We start from the raw sequence: 9493 nt of genomic DNA, 5'->3' as shown, positions 1-9493 counted from the left end.
GGCTTCCTCTTGGGTTGGCCCTGGGAAGCCCCATCTTCCATTCTAGTTGCGAGGGAAAGCTGGGGGTTGCGCTCGAGTCACTGCAGGGCCCAAGAGACCTCATCTAGGCGTGTGTCCAGGACCTAGTAGTACTCTCAAGGGAAGACAGGGATCCCGGGGTTGCACTCCAGAGTCCCCCGTGGAGTCAGGCCTCGCCTCGAGGGGAAGCAAAGGACTCCGCTCTTCTCTTGAGCCACGACGCGGATCTCTTAGAGCCCTCTGAGTGGCCTCAAGGGAGTCAAGCCTAATCTTCAGTTTGGAGAGAGGACTCGGGATTGCTCTCCAGGAAAGGCAGGAAAAGAAGGCCCTCACCTCGCGAGGACGGGGGCTTCTCAGGTGTTTCCTCGAGCTGAGGCGTCCGTGGGGCTTTTCTCACGAGGCACGACGAGGTTCTCAGGGAGCCACTCGTGCGGCGCCAGGGAAGTCAGGTCTCCATGAGCGTGGCGAGGGGGAGCGCGTCATTGTTCTCGAGTCCTGGGAGGGGACTAGGGCATCAAGGCGTGTAGAAGAAGGACTCTTGAGGTCTTTCTCGGCTTGCGGCGGGAAACCCTCATTTCCCTCGACTTCTCCCGGTGACCTGAGGGAACTTCCCAGGGTTCCTCTTAGAGGTGAGGGATGCTGTGGTGTTGGTGGGCCATCTCAGGACTCCTCTGGGTTTGGCGCAATCGAAGAGGGCCTCATCTCGAGGGGAGACAGGACCTCAGGCTTCCTCTGCGTTTCGTACTCCGACAGCAGTGTCCCTGCAGCATTGGGGCAGGAGAGTCAGGCCTCGTCTTGTCTGAGGAAGGGAACTCCGCTTGCCTCTCGAGTTGCTCAGGGAGTCTCAGTCCTCTCGTGGAGCTGTGTGCGAAACCGCGGGTGTTTCCGGACGATGCACGGGAGTGTCAGTGCCCCTCCGTGTTGTTCCTTCACTCACAGGGTGGTCTTCGAAGAGGTGTCCGGGCATCGGGTTCTCCTCAACTGCGGACCGGGAAATCAGGGTCGTTCAACATGGGGCACCAGCCACGGGGCTTGTCTCGAATTTCCTCGGGAGGCCGGCCTCATCCTGAGGGGCGCCGTGCAGGCCGGGAACCCCTTCCAGACCTCGTAGGGGAATCAACTCTCCTGTCGCGAACAGGAGAGGAGTAGGAGCTCAGAGGAAGTGGTGCCGGGACTCTCGGTGTTCCCCTCAAGGGAACCCGGCATGTCGGGGAACTTTTGGATGTCGCATGAAGGGTGTCAGGTACCGTGTCTCACTTCACGACGGAACATGGGACTTCCCTTGAGACGCCGTACCGGGCAAGGGCCTCATCTTGCGAAGACGTGAAACCACGTGGTTTTTCTCGAGTTGCGGCAGGATTCTCGAGTTTCGACGAGGATTTCAGGCTTCCTCTTGGGTTGGCCTTGGGAAGCCCCATCTCCCATTCAAGTAGCGAGGGAAATCTGGGGGTAGCGCTCGAGTCACTGCAGGGCCAAAGAGACCTCATCAAGGCGTGTGTCCGGGAACTAATATTCCTCTCCAGGGAAGGCAGGGATCTCGGGGTTGCATTTCAGGCTCCCTTGGGGAGTCAGGCCTCGTCTCGAGGGGAAGCCAAGGACTCCGCTCTCCTCTTGAGTGGCGACGCGGATCTCTTGGAGCCCACTGAGTGGCCTCAAGGGAGTCCAGCCTCCTCTTCAGTTTGGAGAGAGGACCCGGGATTGCTCTCCAGGCCAAGCAGGAATAGAAGGCCCTCAGCTCGTGAGGACGGGGGCGTCTCTGGGGTTTCCTCGAGCTGCGGCGCCCGTGGGGGTTTTCTCCCGAGGCACGACGAGGATCTCAGGGAGCCTCTCGTGCGGCGCCAGGGAAGTCAGGTCTCCATGCGCATGGCGAGGGGGAGCGCGTCATGGCTCTCGAGTCACGGGAGGGGACTAGGGCCTCGAGACGCATTGAAGAAGGACTCTCGAGGTCTTTCTCGGGGGGCGGCGGGAAACCCTCGTTTCCCTTGCCTTCTGCCGGGGACCTTAGGGAACTTCCCAGGGTGCCTCTGAGAGGCGAGGGATCCTGTGGAGTTGGCGGGGCCTCTGGGGACTCCGCTGGGTCTGGCGCAACGGAAGAGGGCCTCACCTCCAGGGGAGGCAGGAACCTCAGGCTTCCTCTCCGTTTCGGCTCCGACCACAGGGTCCCTGCAGAGTTGGCACAGGAGAGTCTTGCCTCGTCTTGTCTGAGGAAGGGAACCCAGCTTGCCTCTCGAGTTGTCAGGGGTTTTCAGGCCCCTGGTCGAACTGTGTGTGGAACCCGCGGGTCTTTCTGGATGATGCACAGGGGTGGCAGTGCCCCTTCGTGTTGTGCCTTCACCCACAGGGTTGCCTTCGAAGAGGGGTCCGGGCCTCGGGTCCTTCTCAAAAGCGGACCGGGGAATCGGGGGCATTTGGCATGTGGCACCACCCACGTGGCTCGTCTCAAATTTCCATGTGAGACCGGCCTCATCCTGAGGTGCACCGGGAAGGCCGGGAACCCCTTCTGAACCACGCAGGGGAATCGACTCTCCTGTCGTGATCAGGAGGGGAGAACGGGCTCAGATGAAGCTGTGCCGGGACTCTCGGTGTTCCCTCGAGGTTACCAGGCGTGTCGGGGAGCTTTTGGGGGTCGCACGAAGGGTTTCAGGTACTGTTTCGCACTTCAGGGCGGAACATGGGACTTCCCTTGAGACGCTGTAGTGGGCAAGGGCCTCATCTTGCGAAGACGTTGGAACCACGTGTTTTTTCTTGAGTTGCGGCGGGATTCTCGAGTGACGATGGGGATTACAGGCTTCCTCCTCTGTTGGCCCTGGGAAGCCCAGTCTTCCATTCGATTGGCGAGGGAAAGCTGGGGGTTGCGCTCGAATCACTGCAGGGCCAAAGAGACCTCATCTAGGCCTGTGTCCAGGACCTAATGTTACTCTCCAGGGAAGGCAGGGATCTTGGGGTTGCATTCCAGGATCCCCCTGGGTGTCAGGCCTCGTCTCGAGGGGAAGCAAAGGACTCCGCTGTCCTCCCGAGTCGCGACACGGATCTCTTGGAGCCCCCTAGTGGCGTCAATGGAGTCAAGCCTCCTCTTCATTTTGGAGAGAGGGCTCGGGATTTTTCTCCAGGCCATGCAGGAAAAGAAGGCCCTTCACCTCGCGAGGACGGGGGAGTCTCAGGGGTTTCCTCGAGCTGCGGCGCCCGTGGGGGTTTTCTCGTGAGGCTCGGCGAGGATCATGGAGCCTCTCGTGCGGCGCCAGGGAAGTCAGGTCTCCCTGCGCGTAGCGAGGAGGAGCGCGTTGTGGCTCTCGAGTAATGGGAGGGGACTAGGGCCTCAAGACGCGTTGAAGAGGGACTCTCGAGGTCTTTCTCGGGTTGTGGCAGGAAAAAGTCGTTTCCCTCGCCTTCTGCCGGGGACCTTAGGGAACTTCCCAGGGTGTCTCTGAGAGTTGAGGGATACTGTGGAGTTGGCGGTGCCTCTCGGGACTCCGCTGGGTTTGTCGCAATGGAAGAGGGGCTCATCTCGAGGGGAGGCAGGAACCTCAGACTTCCTCTCTGTTTCGGACTCCGACATCAGGGTCCCTGCAGAGTTGGGACAGGAGAGTCAGGCTACGTCTTTTCTGAGGAATGGAACTCCGCTTGCCTCTCGAGTTGTTCATGGGGTTTCAGGCCCCTTGTCAAACTGTGTGTGGAATCTGCAGGTTTTTCCAGACGATGCACGGGGGTGTCAGTGACCCTTCGTTTTGTGTCTTCATCCACAGGGTTGCCTTCGAAGAGGTGTCCGGGCATCGGGTTCTTATGAAGAGCGGACCGGGATATCGGGGTCGTTCAGCATTTGGCACCACCCACGTGGGTTGTCTCGAATTTCCTCATGAAACCGGCCTCATCCTGAAGTGTGCCGCGAAGGTCATGAAACTCTTCCAGACAAAGCAGAGGAATCGACCCTCCTGTGGCGATCAGGAGGGGAGAAGTGGCTCAGATGAAGTGCTGCTGGGAACCTCGGTGTTTCCCTCAAGTGAGACAGGTATGTCGGGTAACTTTTGGGGTCGCATAAAGCGTTCCAAGTACCGTTTCGCTCTTCAAAATGGAACGTGGGACTTCTCTTTGGGTGCTCCAGCGGGCAAGGGCCTCATCTTGGAATGACTGGGGAACCACTTGGTTTTTCTCGAGTTGCGGTGGGATATTTGAGTTACCACAGGGAATTCATGCTTCCTCTTGTGTTGGCCCACAAAAGTCTTATCTTCCATTCGAGATTCGAGGAAGAGCTGGAGGTGCGCTCTAGTCACTGAAGGCAAAAGAGACCCCACCAAGGCTTGTGTGCAGGACCTAATGTTCATGTCAAGGCTCGACAGAAATCTCGGGGTTGCATTCCAGACTCACCTTGGAGGCAGGCCTCGTCTCGAGGGGAAGCAAAGGACTCTGCTCTCCTCTCGAGTCGGACGGGTATGTCTTGGAGCCCACTGAGTGGCTTAAAGGGAGTCAAACCTCCTCTGGTGTTTGGAGGGAAGACACGGGATTGCTCTCCAGGGAATGCATGAAATGAAGGCCCTCATCTCCCAATGACTGGGGCGTCTCGTAGGTTTTCTCGAGCTGTGGCGCTAGTGTGGGGTTTCTCACGAAGTAAGACTGGGAGCTCAGTGAGCCTCTCACGTGGTGCCAGGGCAGTCAGGTCTCTATGCACGTGGTGAGAGGGAGCCTGTCATTGTTCTCGAGTCATGGTAGGGGAATTGGGCCTGAAGATGTGTTAAAGAAGGACTCTCGAGGTCTTTCCTGGGTTGCAGCAGGAAACCCTGGGTTCCATCGACTTGTGCCAGTGACCTCAGGAAGCTTCTCAGCGTGCCTCTGAGAAGTCAGGGTCACTGTGGAGTTGGGAGGGGCCTCTCGGAACTCCACTGGGTTTGGTGCAATGGAAGAGGGCCTCATGACAAGTTGAGGCAGGAACCACAGGGTTCCTCTCCTGGCTTCGAATGCGCCGGATCTGACTCGGATCGCAGAGTCCCTGCAGAGTTGGGACAGGAGAGTCAGGCCTCGTCTTGTGTGGAGGAATGGAACTCCGCTTGACTCTCGCGTTGTTCATGGGGTGACAGGCCACTTGTCGATTTGTATGTGGAACTTGTGGGTTTTTCTGGACGATGCACCGGGGTGTCACTGCCCCTTCGTGTTGTGCCTTGTTCCACAGGATTGCCTTCGAGTTGGGTTCTGCCATCGGGTTCTTATCAAGAGCGGACCAGGGAATCGGGGTCTTTTGGCATGCCGCACGAACCACGAGGCTATGTCTCAAATTTCCTCGTGAGACTGGCCTCATCTTGATGTGCGCCAGGAAGGTCGGGAATGCCTTCCAGACAAAGCAGGGGAATCGAACCTCCTGTCGCGATCAAGAGGGTAGAAGAGTCTCAGATGAAGTGGTGCCGGGAACCTCGGTGTTCTCCTCAAGTGAGAATGGTATGTCGGGGAACTTTTGGGGTCGCATCAAGGGTTCCAAGTAACTTTTCGCTCTTCAATACGGAACGTGGGACTTCTCTTGAGACGCTGTAGCGGGCAAGGGCCTCATCTTTCGATGACGGGGGAACCACGTGGTTTTTCTTGAGTTGCGGCGGGATTCTCGAGTTACGACGGGGAATTCAGGCTTCCTGTTCAACTGGCCCAGGGAAGTCCAGTTTTCATTCGAATTGCGAGTTAGAACTGGGGATTGCTCTCGAGACACTGCAGGGCCAAATAGACCTCATCTAGGCTTGTGTCCAGGACCTAATGTTCCTCTGCTGGGGCGACAGCGATCTCGGCATTGCATTCTCGACTCACCCGGGGAATCAGGCCTCGTCTCGAGGGGAAGCCAAGGACACCGCTCTCCTGTCAAGTCGCGACGGGTATATCTTGGAGCTCACTGTGTGGCCTAAAATGAGTCAAGCCTCCTGTGGAGTTTGGAGAGAGGACTCAGGATTGCTCTCCAGGCCATACAGCAAAAGAAGGCCCTCATCTCGTGAGGACTGGGGCGTCTCGTGGGTATTCTCGAGCTGCGGCTCCAGTGTGGTGTTGCTCACGAGGTATAATGGGGAGCTCAGGGAGCCTCTCCTGTGGCGCCAGGGAAGTCAGGTTTCTATGCGCGTGGCTAGGGGGAGCGCGTCATTGCTCTCGAGTCATGGTAGGGGAATCGCACCTCAAGACGCGTTGAAGAAGGACTCTCGAGGTCTTTTACGGGTTGGGGCAGGAAACCCTTGGTTCCCTCGACTTGTGCCGGTGATCTCAGGAAGGTCTAAGGGTGCCTCTGAGAAGTCAGGGATACTGTGCAGTTGGGAGGGGCCTCTCGGGACTCCACTGGGTTCGGTGCAATGGAAGAGGGCCTCATCTCGAGTGGAGGCAGGAAACTCATGTTTCCTCTCCTGACTTCCCCTGGGCCAGATCTGACTCGGATCGCAGTTTCGCTGCAGAGTTCGAACAGGAGAGTCAGGCCTCGTCTTGTGTGGAGGAATGGAACTCTGCTTGCCTCTCCAGTTGTTCACGGGGTGACAGGTCACTTCTCGAGCTGTGTGTGGCACCTGCGGGTTTCTCCAGACGATACCCGGGGGTGTCAGTGCCCCTTCGTGTTGTGCCTTCATCAAAAGGGTTATCTTCAAAGAGGTGTCCGGGCATTGGGATCTTATCAAGAGCGGACCGGGAAATCGGGGTCTTTCGGCATGTGTCACCATCCACGAGGCTATGTCTCAAATATCCTCGTGAGACCGGCCTCATCCTGAGATGCACCGGGAAAGGCGCGAACCCCTTCAAGACAAAACAGGGGAATCGACCCTCCTGTCGCGATCAGGAGGGGAGAAGGGGCCCAGATGTAGTGGTGCCGGGAACCTCGGTGTTCTCCTCGAGTCAGACCTGTGTGTCGAGGAACTTTTGAGGTCGCATCAAGGGTGCCAATACCGTTTCGCACTTCAAGACGGAACGTGGGACTTCTCTTGAGACGCTGTAGGGGGCAAGGGCCTCATCTTGCGATGACGGGGGAACCACGTAGCGTTTCTCGAGTTGTGGCGGGATTCTCAAGTTTCGACGGGGAATACAGTCTTCCTCATGTGTTGGCCCAGGGAAGTCCTATCTTCCATTCGAGTTTCAAGGGAGAGCTGGGGATTGCCCTCGAGTCACTGCAGGGCAAAATAGACCTCATCTAGGCTTGTGTCCAGGACTTAATGTTCATCCCTAGGGGCGACAGGGATCTCGGGCTTGCATACCAGACTCACCCGGGGAATCAGGCCTCGTCTCGAGGGGAAGCAAAGAACTATGCTGTCCTTTTGAGTCGCGATGGGTATCTCTTGGAGCCCACTGTGTGCCCTAAAGGGAGTCAAGCCTCCTGTGCTGTTTGGATAGAGGACTCGGGATTCCTCTCCAGGCCATGCAGGAAAAGAAGGCCCTCATCTCGCGATGACGGCGGCCTCTTGTGGGTTTTCTAGACTGCCGCGCTAGTGCCGGGTTTCTGACGAGGTACGAGAGGGAGCTCAGGGAGCCTCTCGTGTGGCGCCAGGGAAGTCAGGTCCCCATGAGATGGCTAGGGGGAGCTCGTCATTGCTCTCGAGTCATGGTAGGGTAATCGGGCCTCAAGACGGGTTGAAGAAGGACTCTCGAGGTCTTTCTCGGGTCACTGCATAAAACCCAGGGTTCCCTTGACTTGTGCCTGCGACCTCAGGGAGCTTCTCAGAGTGCCTCTGAGAAGTCAGGGATACTGTGCAGTTTGGAGGGGCCTCTCGAGACTCCTCTGCATTTGGTGGAATGTAAGAGGGACTCATCTCGAGTTGAAGCAGGAACCTCAGTGTTCCTCTCCATTTCTGACTCAGATCGCAAGGTCCCTGCATGTTGGTACAGGAGAGTCAGGCCTCGTCTTTTCTGGAGGATGGGACTCCTCTTGCCTCTCGAGTTGTTCTCGAGGTGACAGGCCACTTGTCGAGCTGTGTATGTAACCTGCCCGTTTTTCCGGATGATGCACAGGTGTGTTAGTGCCCCTTCGTGTTGTACCTTCATACTCAAGGCTGCCTTCCAAGAGGTGTCCGAGCATCGGATTCTTATCAAGAGCGGACCGGGAAATTGGAGTCTTTCAGCAAGTGGCACCACCCACAAAGCTATGTATCGAATTTCCCCATGAGACCGGCCTCATCCTGAGTTGTGCAGGGAAGGTCGGGCCCCCTTGCAGACAAAGCAGGGGAATCGACCCACTGGTCACGATCAGGAGGGGAGAAGGGGCTTAAATGAAGTGGTGCTGGGAACCTCGGTGTTCCCCTTGAGTGAGACCGGCGTGTTGGGGGACTTTTGGGGTCGCATCAAGGGTGCCAAGTACCGTTTCGCATTTCAAGACGGAACCTGGGACATCTTTTGAAACGCTGTAGCGGGCAAGGGCCTTATCTTGCGATGACGGGAGAACCACGTGGTTTTGCTCGAGTTGCGGCGGGATTCTCGAGTTATGACCGGGAATTTAGGCTTCCTCTTGTTGGCCTTGAAATCCAATCTTCCATTTGGGTTGTGAGGGGGAGCTGGGGATTGCGCTAGAGTCACTGCAGGGCAAAAGAGACCTAATCTAGGCTTCTGTCCAGGATCTAATGTTGCTCTCCAGGGGCGACAGGGATCTCGGGTTTGCATTCCAGACTCATCCAGGGAGTCAGTTCTCACCTCGAGGGTAAGCAAAGAATTCCGCTCTCGTCTCGAGTCGCGATGGGTATCTCTTGGAGCCCACTGTGTGTACTAAAGGGAGTCAAGCCTCCTGTGGAGTTTGGAGAGAGGACTCGGGATTGGACTCCAGGCCATGCAGGAAAAGAAGGCCCTCATCTCGAGATGACGGTGGCGTCTCGTGGGTTTTCTCGAGCTGCGGCGCCAGTGTGGGGTGTCTCATGAATTACCACAGGGATTTCAGGGAGCCTCTTGTGTGGCGTCAGGAAAATCCAGTATTCCATTCGAGTTGCAAGTTAGAACTGGGGATTGCTCTCCAGTCACTGCAGGGCAAAATAGACCTCATCTACGCTTGTGTCCAGGACCTAGTGTTCCACTACTGGGCCGACAGGGATCTCAGGGTTGCATTCTCGACTCACCCGGAGAGTCAGGCCTCGTCTTGAGGGGAAAAAAAGGACTCCGCTCTCCTGTGGAGTCACGACGGGTATCTCTTGGAGCCCACTGCGTGGCGTAAAGGGAGTGAAGCCTCCTATGGAGTTTGGAGAGATGACTCGGGATTGTTTTCCTGGCCATGCAGGAAAAAAGGCCCTCATCTCGCGATGACGGGGGCGTCTCGTGGGTTTTCTCCAGCTGCAGCGCCAGTATCAGATTTCTCACGAGGTACGACGGGGCGCTCAGAGAGCCTCTCGTGTGGTGCTAGGGACATCAGGTCTCCATGCGTGTGGTGAAGGGGAGTGCGTGATTGCTCTCGAGTCATAGTAGGCGAATCGGGCCTCAAGACGCATTGAAGAAGGACTCTCGAGGTCTTTCTCGGGTTGCAGCAGGGAACCCTGGGTTCCCTCGACTTGTGTCGGTGACC

This window comes from Bubalus kerabau, unplaced genomic scaffold (assembly GCF_029407905.1).
Source record: "Bubalus kerabau isolate K-KA32 ecotype Philippines breed swamp buffalo unplaced genomic scaffold, PCC_UOA_SB_1v2 scaffold_26, whole genome shotgun sequence".
Lineage (NCBI taxonomy): Eukaryota > Metazoa > Chordata > Mammalia > Artiodactyla > Bovidae > Bubalus > Bubalus kerabau.
Note: the sequence above shows the minus strand (reverse complement) of the source record.